The sequence below is a fragment of the Staurois parvus genome, unplaced genomic scaffold (assembly GCF_062004578.1).
Source record: "Staurois parvus isolate SC_StPar_1 unplaced genomic scaffold, SC_StPar_1.0 ptg000320l, whole genome shotgun sequence".
Lineage (NCBI taxonomy): Eukaryota > Metazoa > Chordata > Amphibia > Anura > Ranidae > Staurois > Staurois parvus.
The window spans coordinates 243,751-260,952 of NW_028318116.1; the positions used below are offsets into that span (position 1 = coordinate 243,751).

Genomic DNA, 17,202 nt, shown 5'->3' on the forward strand with positions numbered 1-17,202 from the left:
TGTCCCTCAGTAACAATTCTGTGTCTGTCCCTGAGTAACAGTTCTGTGTCCCTGAGTAACAGTTCTGTGTCCCTGAGTAACAATTCTGTGTCCCTCAGTAACAATTCTGTGTCCCTCAGTAACAATTCTGTGTCCCTCAGTAACAATTCTGTGTCCCTCAGTAACAATTATGTGTCTGTCCCTGAGTAACAGTTCTGTGTCCCTGAGTAACAGTTCTGTGTCCCTGAGTAACAGTTCTGTGTCCCTCAGTAACAGTTCTGTGTCCCTCAGTAACAATTCTGTGTCTGTCCCTGAGTAACAATTCTGTGTCCCTCAGTAACAATTCTGTGTCCCTCAGTAACAATTCTGTGTCTGTCCCTGAGTAACAGTTCTGTGTCCCTGAGTAACAGTTCTGTGTCCCTGAGTAACAATTCTGTGTCCCTCAGTAACAATTCTGTGTCCCTCAGTAACAATTCTGTGTCCCTCAGTAACAATTATGTGTCTGTCCCTGAGTAACAGTTCTGTGTCCCTGAGTAACAGTTCTGTGTCCCTGAGTAACAGTTCTGTGTCCCTCAGTAACAATTCTGTGTCTGTCCCTGAGTAACAATTCTGTGTCCCTCAGTAACAATTCTGTGTCCCTCAGTAACAATTCTGTGTCTGTCCCTGAGTAACAGTTCTGTGTCCCTGAGTAACAGTTCTGTGTCCCTCAGTAACAATTCTGTGTCCCTCAGTAACAATTCTGTGTCCCTCAGTAACAATTCTGTGTCTGTCCCTGAGTAACAATTCTGTGTCCCTCAGTAACAATTCTGTTTCCCTCAGTAACAATTCTGTGTCCCTCAGTAACAATTCTGTGTCTGTCCCTGAGTAACAGTTCTGTGTCCCTCAGTAACAATTCTGTGTCTTTCCCTGAGTAACAATTCTGTGTCCCTCAGTAACAATTCTGTGTCCCTCAGTAGCAATTCTGTGTCCCTCAGTAACAATTCTGTGTCTGTCCCTGAGTAACAGTTCTGTGTCCCTGAGTAACAGTTCTGTGTCCCTGAGTAACAATTCTGTGTCCCTCAGTAACAATTCTGTGTCCCTCAGTAACAATTCTGTGTCTGTCCCTGAGTAACAATTCTGTGTCCCTGAGTAACGATTCTGTGTCCCTGAGTAACAGTTCTGTGTCCCTGAGTAACAGTTCAGTGTCCCTCAGTAACAATTCTGTGTCTGTCCCTGAGTAACAATTCTGTGTCCCTCAGTAACAATTCTGTGTCCCTCAGTAACAATTATGTGTCTGTCCCTGAGTAACAGTTCTGTGTCCCTGAGTAACAGTTCTGTGTCCCTGAGTAACAGTTCTGTGTCCCTCAGTAACAATTCTGTGTCTGTCCCTGAGTAACAATTCTGTGTCCCTCAGTAACAATTCTGTGTCCCTCAGTAACAATTCTGTGTCCCTCAGTAACAATTCTGTGTCTGTCCCTGAGTAACAGTTCTGTGTCCCTGAGTAACAGTTCTGTGTCCCTCAGTAACAATTCTGTGTCCCTCAGTAACAATTCTGTGTCCCTCAGTAACAATTCTGTGTCTGTCCCTGAGTAACAGTTCTGTGTCCCTGAGTAACAGTTCTGTGTCCCTGAGTAACAATTCTGTGTCCCTCAGTAACAATTCTGTGTCCCTCAGTAACAATTCTGTGTCCCTCAGTAACAATTATGTGTCTGTCCCTGAGTAACAGTTCTGTGTCCCTGAGTAACAGTTCTGTGTCCCTGAGTAACAGTTCTGTGTCCCTCAGTAACAGTTCTGTGTCCCTCAGTAACAATTCTGTGTCTGTCCCTGAGTAACAATTCTGTGTCCCTCAGTAACAATTCTGTGTCCCTCAGTAACAATTCTGTGTCCCTCAGTAACAATTCTGTGTCTGTCCCTGAGTAACAGTTCTGTGTCCCTGAGTAACAGTTCTGTGTCCCTGAGTAACAATTCTGTGTCCCTCAGTAACAATTCTGTGTCCCTCAGTAACAATTCTGTGTCCCTCAGTAACAATTATGTGTCTGTCCCTGAGTAACAGTTCTGTGTCCCTGAGTAACAGTTCTGTGTCCCTGAGTAACAGTTCTGTGTCCCTCAGTAACAATTCTGTGTCTGTCCCTGAGTAACAATTCTGTGTCCCTCAGTAACAATTCTGTGTCCCTCAGTAACAATTCTGTGTCTGTCCCTGAGTAACAGTTCTGTGTCCCTGAGTAACAGTTCTGTGTCCCTCAGTAACAATTCTGTGTCCCTCAGTAACAATTCTGTGTCCCTCAGTAACAATTCTGTGTCTGTCCCTGAGTAACAATTCTGTGTCCCTCAGTAACAATTCTGTTTCCCTCAGTAACAATTCTGTGTCCCTCAGTAACAATTCTGTGTCTGTCCCTGAGTAACAGTTCTGTGTCCCTCAGTAACAATTCTGTGTCTTTCCCTGAGTAACAATTCTGTGTCCCTCAGTAACAATTCTGTGTCCCTCAGTAGCAATTCTGTGTCCCTCAGTAACAATTCTGTGTCTGTCCCTGAGTAAGAGTTCTGTGTCCCTGAGTAACAGTTCTGTGTCCCTGAGTAACAATTCTGTGTCCCTCAGTAACAATTCTGTGTCTGTCCCTGAGTAACAATTCTGTGTCCCTGAGTAACGATTCTGTGTCCCTGAGTAACAGTTCTGTGTCCCTGAGTAACAGTTCAGTGTCCCTCAGTAACAATTCTGTGTCTGTCCCTGAGTAACAATTCTGTGTCCCTCAGTAACAATTCTGTGTCCCTCAGTAACAATTCTGTGTCCCTCAGTAACAATTATGTGTCTGTCCCTGAGTAAAAGTTCTGTGTCCCTGAGTAACAGTTCTGTGTCCCTGAGTAACAGTTCTGTGTCCCTGAGTTACAGTTCTGTGTCCCTCAGTAACAATTCTGTGTCTGTCCCTGAGTAACAATTCTGTGTCCCTCAGTAACAATTCTGTGTCCCTCAGTAACAATTCTGTGTCTTTCCCTGAGTAACAGTTCTGTGTCCCTGAGTAACAGTTCTGTGTCCCTCAGTAACAATTCTGTGTCCCTCAGTAACAATTCTGTGTCTGTCCCTGAGTAACAGTTCTGTGTCCCTGAGTAACAGTTCTGTGTCCCTGAGTAACAATTCTGTGTCCCTCAGTAACAATTCTGTGTCCCTCAGTAACAATTCTGTGTCTGTCCCTGAGTAACAGTTCTGTGTCCCTGAGTAACAGTTCTGTGTCCCTGAGTAACAGTTCTGTGTCCCTCAGTAACAATTCTGTGTCTGTCCCTGAGTAACAATTCTGTGTCCCTCATTAACAATTCTGTTTCCCTCAGTAACAATTCTGTGTCCCTCAGTAACAATTCTGTGTCTGTCCCTGAGTAACAGTTCTGTGTCCCTGAGTAACAGTTCTGTGTCCCTGAGTAACAGTTCTGTGTCCCTCAGTAACAATTCTGTGTCTGTCCCTGAGTAACAATTCTGTGTCCCTCAGTAACAATTCTGTGTCCCTCAGTAGCAATTCTGTGTCCCTCAGTAACAATTCTGTGTCTGTCCCTGAGTAACAGTTCTGTGTCCCTGAGTAACAGTTCTGTGTCCCTGAGTAACAATTCTGTGTCCCTCAGTAACAATTCTGTGTCTGTCCCTGAGTAACAATTCTGTGTCCCTGAGTAACGATTCTGTGTCCCTGAGTAACAGTTCTGTGTCCCTGAGTAACACGTGATTTTAGTGGGCTTGCTCCCGGGCCATGCCAACTAACGGTTGTGTCTGACGTACACACCGACCGTTGGCTGTAGGTGTCAGAGGTGACCTGGGAAGAGGAAGACGACCGAGCCAACCAATCGATGACGGCAGGGTTGTCGGTGGAGACACGACCGCTGGATGACACCGGGAGCACTGGCCTCTGGCTGCGACTAGTGCTGCCTCGACCCCTTCCTCTGCTGCCACGTCTGCTCGCTCTTAAAACATTGCCTCCTCTGCCACTCCTCTGCGTGTCTGACATACTCTTTAATTCAATGATTCTGTGTCCCTGAGTAACGATTCTGTGTCCCTGAGTAACGATTCTGTGTCCCTCAGTAACAATTCTGTGTCCCTGAGTAACAATTCTGTGTCCCTGAGTAACAATTCTGTGTCCCTGAGTAACAATTCTGTGTCTGTCCCTGAGTAACAATTCTGTGTCCCTGAGTAACGATTCTGTGTCCCTGAGTAACAGTTCTGTGTCCCTGAGTAACAGTTCTGTGTCCCTGAGTAACAGTTCTGTGTCCCTCAGTAACAATTCTGTGTCTGTCCCTGAGTAACAATTCTGTGTCCCTCAGTAACAATTCTGTTTCCCTCAGTAACAATTCTGTGTCCCTCAGTAACAATTCTGTGTCTGTCCCTGAGTAACAGTTCTGTGTCCCTCAGTAACAATTCTGTGTCTGTCCCTGAGTAACAATTCTGTGTCCCTCAGTAACAATTCTGTGTCCCTCAGTAGCAATTCTGTGTCCCTCAGTAACAATTCTGTGTCTGTCCCTGAGTAACAGTTCTGTGTCCCTGAGTAACAGTTCTGTGTCCCTGAGTAACAATTCTGTGTCCCTCAGTAACAATTCTGTGTCCCTCAGTAACAATTCTGTGTCTGTCCCTGAGTAACAATTCTGTGTCCCTGAGTAACGATTCTGTGTCCCTGAGTAACAGTTCTGTGTCCCTGAGTAACAGTTCTGTGTCCCTGAGTAACAGTTCAGTGTCCCTCAGTAACAATTCTGTGTCTGTCCCTGAGTAACAATTCTGTGTCCCTCAGTAACAATTCTGTGTCCCTCAGTAACAATTCTGTGTCCCTCAGTAACAATTATGTGTCTGTCCCTGAGTAACAGTTCTGTGTCCCTGAGTAACAGTTCTGTGTCCCTGAGTAACAGTTCTGTGTCCCTCAGTAACAATTCTGTGTCTGTCCCTGAGTAACAATTCTGTGTCCCTCAGTAACAATTCTGTGTCCCTCAGTAACAATTCTGTGTCCCTCAGTAACAATTCTGTGTCTGTCCCTGAGTAACAGTTCTGTGTCCCTGAGTAACAGTTCTGTGTCCCTCAGTAACAATTCTGTGTCCCTCAGTAACAATTCTGTGTCCCTCAGTAACAATTCTGTGTCTGTCCCTGAGTAACAGTTCTGTGTCCCTGAGTAACAATTCTGTGTCCCTCAGTAACAATTCTGTGTCCCTCAGTAACAATTCTGTGTCCCTCAGTAACAATTATGTGTCTGTCCCTGAGTAACAGTTCTGTGTCCCTGAGTAACAGTTCTGTGTCCCTGAGTAACAGTTCTGTGTCCCTGAGTAACAGTTCTGTGTCCCTCAGTAACAATTCTGTGTCTGTCCCTGAGTAACAATTCTGTGTCCCTCAGTAACAATTCTGTGTCCCTCAGTAACAATTCTGTGTCCCTCAGTAACAATTCTGTGTCTGTCCCTGAGTAACAGTTCTGTGTCCCTGAGTAACAGTTCTGTGTCCCTGAGTAACAATTCTGTGTCCCTCAGTAACAATTCTGTGTCCCTCAGTAACAATTCTGTGTCCCTCAGTAACAATTATGTGTCTGTCCCTGAGTAACAGTTCTGTGTCCCTGAGTAACAATTCTGTGTCCCTCAGTAACAATTCTGTGTCCCTCAGTAACAATTCTGTGTCTGTCCCTGAGTAACAGTTCTGTGTCCCTGAGTAACAGTTCTGTGTCCCTGAGTAACAGTTCTGTGTCCCTCAGTAACAATTCTGTGTCTGTCCCTGAGTAACAATTCTGTGTCCCTCAGTAACAATTCTGTGTCTGTCCCTGAGTAACAATTCTGTGTCCCTGAGTAACAATTCTGTGTCCCTGAGTAACAGTTCTGTGTCCCTGAGTAACAGTTCTGTGTCCCTGAGTAACAGTTCTGTGTCCCTCAGTAACAATTCTGTGTCTGTCCCTGAGTAACAATTCTGTGTCCCTCAGTAACAATTCTGTGTCCCTCAGTAGCAATTCTGTGTCCCTCAGTAACAATTCTGTGTCTGTCCCTGAGTAACAGTTCTGTGTCCCTGAGTAACAGTTCTGTGTCCCTGAGTAACAGTTCAGTGTCCCTCAGTAACAATTCTGTGTCTGTCCCTGAGTAACAATTCTGTGTCCCTCAGTAACAATTCTGTGTCCCTCAGTAACAATTCTGTGTCTGTCCCTGAGTAACAGTTCTGTGTCCCTGAGTAACAGTTCTGTGTCCCTCAGTAACAATTCTGTGTCCCTCAGTAACAATTCTGTGTCCCTCAGTAACAATTCTGTGTCTGTCCCTGAGTAACAGTTCTGTGTCCCTGAGTAACAGTTCTGTGTCCCTGAGTAACAATTCTGTGTCCCTCAGTAACAATTCTGTGTCCCTCAGTAACAATTCTGTGTCCCTCAGTAACAATTCTGTGTCCCTCAGTAACAATTATGTGTCTGTCCCTGAGTAACAGTTCTGTGTCCCTGAGTAACAGTTCTGTGTCCCTGAGTAACAGTTCTGTGTCCCTGAGTAACAGTTCTGTGTCCCTCAGTAACAATTCTGTGTCTGTCCCTGAGTAACAATTCTGTGTCCCTCAGTAACAATTCTGTGTCCCTCAGTAACAATTCTGTGTCCCTCAGTAACAATTCTGTGTCTGTCCCTGAGTAACAGTTCTGTGTCCCTGAGTAACAGTTCTGTGTCCCTGAGTAACAATTCTGTGTCCCTTAGTAACAATTCTGTGTCCCTCAGTAACAATTCTGTGTCCCTCAGTAACAATTCTGTGTCCCTCAGTAACAATTATGTGTCTGTCCCTGAGTAACAGTTCTGTGTCCCTGAGTAACAATTCTGTGTCCCTCAGTAACAATTCTGTGTCCCTCAGTAACAATTCTGTGTCTGTCCCTGAGTAACAGTTCTGTGTCCCTGAGTAACAGTTCTGTGTCCCTGAGTAACAGTTCTGTGTCCCTCAGTAACAATTCTGTGTCTGTCCCTGAGTAACAATTCTGTGTCCCTCATTAACAATTCTGTTTCCCTCAGTAACAATTCTGTGTCCCTCAGTAACAATTCTGTGTCTGTCCCTGAGTAACAGTTCTGTGTCCCTGAGTAACAGTTCTGTGTCCCTGAGTAACAGTTCTGTGTCCCTCAGTAACAATTCTGTGTCTGTCCCTGAGTAACAATTCTGTGTCCCTCAGTAACAATTCTGTGTCCCTCAGTAGCAATTCTGTGTCCCTCAGTAACAATTCTGTGTCTGTCCCTGAGTAACAGTTCTGTGTCCCTGAGTAACAGTTCTGTGTCCCTGAGTAACAGTTCTGTGTCCCTCAGTAACAATTCTGTGTCTGTCCCTGAGTAACAATTCTGTGTCCCTCAGTAACAATTCTGTGTCCCTCAGTAACAGTTCTGTGTCCCTGAGTAACAATTCTGTGTCCCTCAGTAACAATTCTGTGTCCCTCAGTAACAATTCTGTGTCCCTCAGTAACAATTCTGTGTCTGTCCCTGAGTAACAGTTCTGTGTCCCTGAGTAACAGTTCTGTGTCCCTCAGTAACAATTCTGTGTCTGTCCCTGAGTAACAATTCTGTGTCCCTCAGTAACAATTCTGTGTCCCTCAGTAACAATTATGTGTCTGACCCTGAGTAACAGTTCTGTGTCCCTGAGTAACAGTTCTGTGTCCCTGAGTAACAGTTCTGTGTCCCTCAGTAACAATTCTGTGTCCCTCAGTAACAATTCTGTGTCTGTCCCTGAGTAACAATTCTGTGTCCCTCAGTAACAATTCTGTGTCCCTCAGTAACAATTCTGTGTCTGTCCCTGAGTAACAGTTCTGTGTCCCTGAGTAACAGTTCTGTGTCCCTGAGTAACAGTTCTGTGTCCCTCAGTAACAATTCTGTGTCTGTCCCTGAGTAACAATTCTGTGTCCCTCAGTAACAATTCTGTGTCCCTCAGTAACAGTTCTGTGTCCCTGAGTAACAATTCTGTGTCCCTCAGTAACAATTCTGTGTCCCTCAGTAACAATTCTGTGTCCCTCAGTAACAATTCTGTGTCTGTCCCTGAGTAACAGTTCTGTGTCCCTGAGTAACAGTTCTGTGTCCCTCAGTAACAATTCTGTGTCTGTCCCTGAGTAACAATTCTGTGTCCCTCAGTAACAATTCTGTGTCCCTCAGTAACAATTATGTGTCTGACCCTGAGTAACAGTTCTGTGTCCCTGAGTAACAGTTCTGTGTCCCTCAGTAACAATTCTGTGTCCCTCAGTAACAATTCTGTGTCTGTCCCTGAGTAACAATTCTGTGTCCCTCAGTAACAATTCTGTGTCCCTCAGTAACAATTCTGTGTCCCTCAGTAACAATTCTGTGTCTGTCCCTGAGTAACAGTTCTGTGTCCCTGAGTAACAGTTCTGTGTCCCTGAGTAACAGTTCTGTGTCCCTCAGTAACAATTCTGTGTCTGTCCCTGAGTAACAATTCTGTGTCCCTCAGTAACAATTCTGTGTCCCTCAGTAACAATTCTGTGTCCCTCAGTAACAATTCTGTGTCTGTCCCTGAGTAACAGTTCTGTGTCCCTGAGTAACAGTTCTGTGTCCCTGAGTAACGATTCTGTGTCCCTCAGTAACAATTCTGTGTCAGTCCCTCAGTAACAATTCTGTGTCAGTCCCTCAGTAACAATTCTGTGTCCCTCAGTAACAATTCTGTGTCTGTCCCTGAGTAACAGTTCTGTGTCCCTGAGTAACAGTTCTGTGTCCCTGAGTAACAGTTCTGTGTCCCTCAGTAACAATTCTGTGTCCCTCAGTAACAATTCTGTTTCCCTCAGTAACAATTCTGTGTCTGTCCCTGAGTAACAGTTCTGTGTCCTGAGTAACAGTTCTGTGTCCCTGAGTAACAATTCTGTGTCTGTCCCTGAGTATCAGTTCTGTGTCCCTGAGTAACAGTTCTGTGTCCCTGAGTAACAGTTCTGTGTCCCTGAGTTACAGTTCTGTGTCCCTGAGTAACAGTTCTGTGTCCCTGAGTTACAGTTCTGTGTCCCTGAGTAACAGTTCTGTGTCCCTGAGTTACAGTTCTGTGTCCCTGAGTAACAGTTCTGTGTCCCTGAGTTACAGTTCTGTGTCCCTGAGTAACAGTTCTGTGTCCCTGAGTTACAGTTCTGTGTCCCTGAGTAACAGTTCTGTGTCCCTGAGTTACAGTTCTGTGTCCCTGAGTAACAATTCTGTGTCCCTGAGTAACAATTCTGTGTCCCTAAGTAACGATTCTGTGTCCCTAAAGTATCTGTGGCCCTAACTCTGTCCCTAATACAGAGAGGTCTGTCTCTCTTGAATGACCGGAGGCAAATGGAGAATTGTAAGATGGCCGCAATTTATAGCTCCACCATTACACAGTGCTGGCTGGCTGGCTGCTGATTGGCTAATGCGATCACATGTCATGAATGAATGCATTATGGGTCAGCGCGCCTTGTCTGCGCGCCTTCCCAGAGATCCCCGCTCCGTCGCCACACATGTCGCCGCCATTTTAGGAAAAATTTTGATTCGCGCATCCGAAGTCTGCTAATTTTCGGATTCGACGCGAATCGAATTTTTCCTAATATTCGAAACGAATTCCACTTCGCCAAGTTCGATTCGCTCATCTCTAATCATAATGTCACGTAGGATCGAAACATAGAGAACACAACTTTATCTCAATATTAATGTAATGTTAATAATCATTTATCTGGCTTTTGTTTGTCCTGTCTGCCCAATAGGGCGAAACCGCTTAGCTGGTGTTTTCCTTGGACTGCATTGTTGTTTAGGTGAACAGGTTGTGCTTGCTAGAGGAGAACCTCCAATATTTTTAATAAGAATGAGATGGACTTTGAGGTTCACTTGTAAGTGATTCAATATATTCTTCAGCTTCAGATGGAGATTTAAAAGATAGATTAGCCCCGTTGGAGATTGCACATATAATATAGTCTGGTAAACCAAAGTAAATTTAATACAATTATGAAAAAGATTGGTGCAAGTTGGTGCAAAGGCTTTATGCTGACGCTTTACTTCTACAGAATAATCTGCAAAAAGCAAATTTTAAGTCCATCCAATTGTAATGATTTAGGTTTCCTGTAATTTTGAAGAATTGCCATTTTATCCATGTAATTAGGAAATTTCACAATAACTGGTCTAGGAGATGTACGATCTTGTTGTTGATTGCCCACTCTATGTGCTCTCTCTAGTGTACATGATTTATTGATTCCCAAGGCCTCAGGAATGCGTTTAGAAGAAATATCCAAAAGTAAATTTGGAAAACCAATTACTCTCAAATTATTCCTTCTGGAATGATTTTCAAGATCTTCCACTTCATCCAGAAGAAATTGTTGAGTTTTATTTTGTTTAGACATAAGATTAGCTTCTTGTAGCTCATCTTCCAGACTGAAATTATTTCCTCTGTCTGTGTAAGCCTTTGTGAATGCTCTGTTATGTCTCTATGAAATTGCTCTAATCCCTGTGACACCACCCTGTCCACCGCCTGTGTTATTTTTGGGATAAGCAGATCCACCACCGCCTGGGCTATCTTATTATGTGTTTTGCCCTCACCCTGAGCTGTTTTTGCTGGAGAGATTTCAGCAGGGACTCTCAGCACTTCCTCCGCTTTGTCTCTGCTCGATCTGGTGGCCATCTTAGGATCTGTGTCGGCTGTTGTGTCTAAGCTGGCAAGGGAGAGAGTGAGATCTACCCCTTGTTCTCAATGAGAAACGTTCCATCTACAGTCAGGGTGACTGTAGTGTGGAATGGTAAGTCAGCTATGTGTTAATCAGCTCGGTTATCATCCTGTAAGGAGTGGTGTTCTGTGGTCTCTGGAGGACCTGTGCAGATCACCTCCTATCCATGCAGCGCCGGAACCGGAAGTAATCTAATAGTGCATATATACAGCTATATAGATCAGACCAAAATGAAGGACAAATGAGGAGGAAAGAGGGACAAAGGGACTTTGTTCCAAATGAGGGGCAGTTCCTTGGAATCAGGGACGGTTGGGAGGTATGTGTCACGTTTTGACATTGATGAATTTATTGCACTGTTTTAATATTTATGTACAGATGTATTACATAATTATTGTTTTAACACTTAGGCTCCATGCACACTAGCTTTTTTTTTAAGCTCCTAGAAGCTATTTGCATTTTTTTCTGATCCTAGAAGCTAAATAGTGTTTTCCTATGTATTCATGCACACTATTTCAGGCTAGCAGCATTTTTTGAGCTTCGGTGTCTAGAAGCAGAAATAAAATGGTTTCTGTAGAGTTTTCTGGAGTGTTTTTCCTGCAGAAAATATTGCTAAATGCTACTAAACGCTACTAAATTTGTTCCATTTTCAGTCTTCAGACTTTGAAAATAGCTTTTCTTTTTTTACCATTTTATCTGCCTGCTCTCTCCCTTTGGAACAGTGAGATAACAAAAATGCTTCAAGAAGTCTGCTTCAGATTTTTACAGTTGTTTAGGTCTATGGTTTGAGATAAAAAATAAATAGTTACATAGTTTGTGAGGTTGAATAAAGATAGCAGGGCCCATCCAGTTCAATGTGTATGTGCGTTTATGTTTATACCATTTCCCATATCCCTGTATATTGTGTTTGCTAAGATGCCAATCTAGGAGTTTTTTAAATTATCCACACTCCCCACTGACATCACCAACTTTGGAAGGGAATTCCACATCCTTGCCGTCCTGACAGTAAAGAACCCCTTGCTTAGTTTAAGGTTAAAGAGCTTCTCATCCAGCTTCATTGAGTGGCCACTAAAGTATCATTAAACCCTAATCATAAAACACTATCAATAAATGTTGTATTACATGCTGTTTATACTTACTCAGTCACTATGGGATTCGTTTTCTGTATTCTGCAAAAAACTTGGTGGATCTTGCTGTTCTCTGTCTTCCCCTCCTGCCCATTGCATTGGGGATATGGCAGAGCAGTACTGGCAGCTAGTGCACATGCTCAGTGTTCAGTGAGTTTCTACCCTGAGCATTCCCTCCCTATCACATCTGAGCAGCCCATGTGACTATATAGACTGTGTATATATAGTGGTAAATTACAGCCCACTACCTCCCCCCTCCTCCATACCCATAACCCAGAGCTAAACCCAACAGGGGTGGGATATTACACCTTGATTGACGGAGGGTTCCCCTCCCTGTTATTCTAAGACACAGGCTAGAGGGATGTGACAGTCTGTGACTGGCAGAAATCTGCCCACACTAGGTTACTGCCAAAAAGTAATACAGATTTGATTTGAAATATATGTTTATTTGTATGACAATTTAAAACAGTTTATTGATATTAAATATGTATTTTTACTCAGTATTCCAGAGGCAGATTTTTTATTTTGAACATGACCAGCAGCAGAGGACTAGAAGCTCCTCCTTCTTATGTTTCCCTGCAGACTGGCTGGGAAAGAGCTGCGTCACATGACAGCTGTATATCGATTAGGAAAAAAGGACTTAGATTGTTTTTATTAAAATAATTATAGTGCCATCATCCACATAAAAAAAGAGAAGGCATAATGTAAATTATAAGGTGCATGTTTACTATTACTTTAGGTGACCTGAAACTGAAAAGTTTTCCATAGAATTTCCATGAAGACCTGAGACTGAATAGTTTTCTAGAATTGCCATGAAGATATTACTATCATATCTCCTCTTAGATGTCTCTTCCCCAGGGAGAATAATGCTTGTAGTCGTCTTTAATAACTGAGGTCCTCCTGTTTCCTTATCATCTTTGTTGCCCTTTATTGGACTCACTCCAGTTCCAACAAATCCTTCCTGAGGACTGGTGACCAGAACTACACGTTATACTCAAGGTGCGGCCGTACCAAAGTTTTGTTGTAGAACTAGTTTTATCCCATGAGCGAACACGCTTTTCAAATAATAGTCTGCTAGCTTTCCTTGTTGAAGCTTGGCATTGCATGCTATTGCTGAGCTTGTGATCTACTAGGACCCCCACATCCCTTTTCATCCTTGATTCCCCCAGAGGTTTCCCCCCTCTGTAGTAACTGGCATTCATATTTTTAGCCCCCCAAGTGCATTACTTTACATTTTTCAATGTTAAACCTCATTTGCCATGTGGTTGCCCAGCCCTCTATTTTATTGAGGTCTTCTTGTAAAGTTTCTTTATCCTGATGTGAAATTATTAGCCTGCTTAGCTTTCATGAGAAAGCTCCAAAGAACTATATATACCAACCTCTGTATCATGTATGAATAAATTAAACAGAATTGGTCTCAGGATTGGTTTATACTAGAAAAGGTCTGCGGAATCTCCCTCTGACACAAATACTTAGCAAAGAAAAGAGTACACAATGTCCAGCTAATCAGTTCAGTTCTCTGGCTTGTGGCGCTGAATAAGCACACTCTAGTCTACTCAATCCATCTTGAGATGCTGCCTATAAAACCACTTACATGGTGTGCTGTGTGTCAGTACAATATTTCTGGCTCTTGACTGTGTCAAAATAAACAATTTTTTTCCTTCTAAATAAACTATCCTTAATTATGTCCTCTGACATAGTGACCAAGTACAAATGCCTGCTTGATGGGCAGTGAGTCTCTACAATATTTAGGGCTGTTTTGTTTGCAATATCCCTCTCTTACATTGCTGCCTTGGGCCCCAATCAAATTGCTTGCATGCTTTCCAGCTGCTGTGTGAAAATATTTGCTTTTGTTTCTGAAACATGGCATTGTTATTTTTTTTCTTGTTCAGCATAACAGCTGTCTGAGCTCTGCAATATGGGTTTTTGAGTTGTGGTTTGTGGCTTGTACAGTATGTTACTCATAGAAGATCACAACAAGCTATGATCTGTAACAATAATGGTGTGAACCTCCTGAGCTCACTAGTGTTCAACTCTATATATAGAAGAGAAGCTGCTAACATTAAATCATATACCAATGATTACCATAAACATATAAATAGAAAACAATGTAGGGCTACTCACATAATAAACAAGTGCATATAAATATATGTACAAAGTGTATCAATTAGTGAAAAATGCCAAATCAACTGTTAACCAAGTGATTTAATGCAAAAATTCCAAACAATTATATGTGAACACAAAATGTGATGGTGATTAATAATTGAAAACAATTAATGCTGATTAAATACAACCTTCAAAAATAATTATAATGACCTAAATCATTTGAAAAGCATATATGTCTCTTTGTACAAATCCATTCAGTGTAAATAATATATAAAATCACGCGTGCATATAGTGAACATACTATAGCGAAACCACAATACAAAAACAACTTAATCAGTGCTCTTAAAGTCCAATATATGCCGATGGTAACATTTAGATGACACACACTCGTGCTGATATTTGTGTGCAAGTGGATATGACAATCCGGCCACCGTCTGGATAAGCCTCTCACCTTATAACTTCGACCCTTGCGGGTCAAAGCGCTTTACTGGATCCTTCTCACGGATCCTCCAAGCCTGCTATCACTCCAAATGGTCGCTCCTTGTCGCACTCAAATCCCTCAAGAGGTCAGCACTCCACTAATGGCTCCTATCCAGGTAAGATCAAATGTAGCACCAATCTCTCATATGAGACATAAAATAGATCCTCCCATACTGTAGTAAGTTTATTTGTAAAATAGGGACAATAACAAAAATAATAAACTCACATAGCAGCAGTATCCAGTTCAAACCTCATGCTTTCGGATGAGGGAATGAATGTATGGGTGTACAGCGGGTGTACAGGTGTACCAAGATGGCCACTACGCTGGAAGTGTGTCACTACGTCAAGCCGACGCGTTGAGTCACAATACCATGTGACTTCCTCAGGGCTGGCGTTCATAGTGACGACCTTCCCTTATATGCCCGGTATAATTGAAGGAAACTCCCTGAAGGCGGATCTCCGCCTCATCACTGGTCCGCCCATGTCTCCCGCGGCCATGACTATGTAGACCACAGGAGGCATCTATGCTATTCTATCTCATCATTAACTCGATCAGTAACCCGGGGACAAATAATACAGCTCCAGCCACATAGAGAGATATATAACTACCCTACACTGTACTTGCGACACTAATAATAAGAAACATAGACTAGCATAGATGCCTCCTGTGGTCTACATAGTCATGGCCACGGGAGACATGGGCGGACCAGTGATGAGGCGGAGATCCGCCTTCAGGGAGTTTCCTTCAATTATACCAGGCCCGGGGGCCCCATGAGTTGTCAGTCCGCCCCTGGTTGCCACTGCTATTTATGATAGTTTTTTTTTTTTTTTGCTGTATTGACTCTGCTGCTTCTAATGCTAAATTATTACTGCTACACAGAAAGTCTACCTACTAGATGTCAAAAACTACCTATTACAAATTTGGGGGAAGGGGGGGGTGGAAATTAAATCTATTTAGTTGCTGCTGCTGTATGTAAGCCAAGCAATTATGTAAAAGGAATAGATGATGCCAGAATATGGTTTTGCTGACTTTGTCCCCATAATATTCTACAATTCTGTGCACAACTTTAAGACATCCCCCAAATATACTGATAAAAGGATTTGCATGTTTTTTTATGCTGCCCTTTTTTCCTTTGATACAATTCCTCCAACTCAGTGCCTGGCCCTTCATGCCCTTTCTTTGACAATCCCTTGACTTTTAGCTTAGAAAATGGCCATTCAGATCCCATTGGGATTCCCCATTCAAGGGGACTTGGGTTCTGGATCTGAACTTCACTAACAATCTCTGAACCAAATCTTCTGCCTATAATGTATAACCCAACCATGCTGAGCAAAACAACAGTGTAAATAAATAATCTCCATTCCCCCAGCTGCCTATAGTCACTTATCCTGCTAGCTGATTTTCGTATCTTTCTGCCACAAAGCAGCTCAAGGGTAACAAAGCTGCCATGCTCTAAGCCTGAATGCTATCATTTGGGGGAGAGTTCCTAACCAGACTGACTCTGGACACACAGCATTTTTCTCTGCGCCCCTGCACGCAAACTGGACAATAGGGGGGCAAAAGGAAAGTGAATATAAGCATTAGGAGGAAGCAATTAAGTGAAAGGTGCAGAACAGGTGACATAAATCGGAAAAAAGTCTCCTGTCTATGACAGGTGTTGGTGAGATGTGTTTATAGAAGGAAAAATGACAAAAATGAGACCCTATGGGGTTTATTTACTAAAGCTGGAGAGTCCAAAATCAGACTCCCTTCTGCATAGAAACCAATCAGCTTCCAGGTTTCATTGCCAAAGCTTCATTGAACAAGCTGAGGTTAGAAGCTGATTGGTTTCTATGCAGAAGGGAGTCTGATTTTGGACTCTCCAGCTTTAGTAAATAAACCCCTATATCTCATCTAACCATGATGACCTTGGTTTGGAAGAACCACTAATGCCTACTGCCTGTACAAATGTATTTGGCTTATAGTCTTGAAAAATGATACTTGAGAGTGAAATAAAAATGTTTATTGGCTGTCGAGCATAAAGCAGTCATATTCACACAAAGTAATATTTATGATTACGTTTTATGATTATACAATTCCATACAAAATGCATAAAAACTTTCAGCGGCAAGTTGCTGTTACTACAGTGGGGCAAAAAAGTATTTAGTCAGCCACCAATTGTGCAAGTTCTCCCACTTAAAAAGATGAGAGAGGCCTGTAATTGGCATCATAGGTAGACCTCAACTATGAGAGACAAAATGAGAAAAAAAATACAGACAATCACATTGGCTGATTTGGAAATAATGTATTTGCAAATTATGGTGGAAAATAAGTATTTGGTCACCTACAAACAAGCAAGATTTCTGGCTCTCACAGACCTGTACCTTCTTTAAGAGGCTCCTCTGTCCTGCACTCATTACCTGTATCAGTGGCACCTGTTTGAACTTGTTATCAGTATAAAAGACACCTGTCCACAACCTCAAACAGTCACACTCCAAACTCCACTATGGTGAAGACCACAGAAGGACACCAGAAACAAAATTGTAGACCTGCACCAGGCTGGGAAGACTGAATCTGCAATAGGCAAGCAGCTTGGTGTGAACAAATCAACTGTGGGAGCAATAAATAGAAAATGGAAGACATACAAGACCACTGATAATCTCCCTTGATCTGGGGCTCCACGCAAGATCTCACCCCGTGGGGTCACAAAATGATCACAAGAATGGTGAGCAAAAATCCCAGGACCACACGGGGGGACCTAGTGAATGACCTGCAGAGAGCTGGGACCAACGTAACAAAGGCTACCATCAGTAACACACTACGCGCCAGGGACTCAGATCCTGCAGTGACAGACGTGTCCCCCTGCTTAAACCAGTACATGTCCGGGCCCATCTGAAGTGTGCTAGAGAGCATTTGGATGATCCAGAAGAGGATTGGGAGAATGTCATATGGTCAG

The 17,202-nt window shown here is 43.0% G+C and overlaps 1 protein-coding gene across 1 annotated transcript in view; it reads right to left on the reverse strand.

Moving 5' to 3' along the window:
- Positions 1-17,202, reverse strand: part of LOC149457450 (glycine N-acyltransferase-like) — a 121,809-nt gene that overhangs the window by 35,327 nt on the left and 69,280 nt on the right. The gene's annotated exons all lie outside the window — the stretch shown is intronic.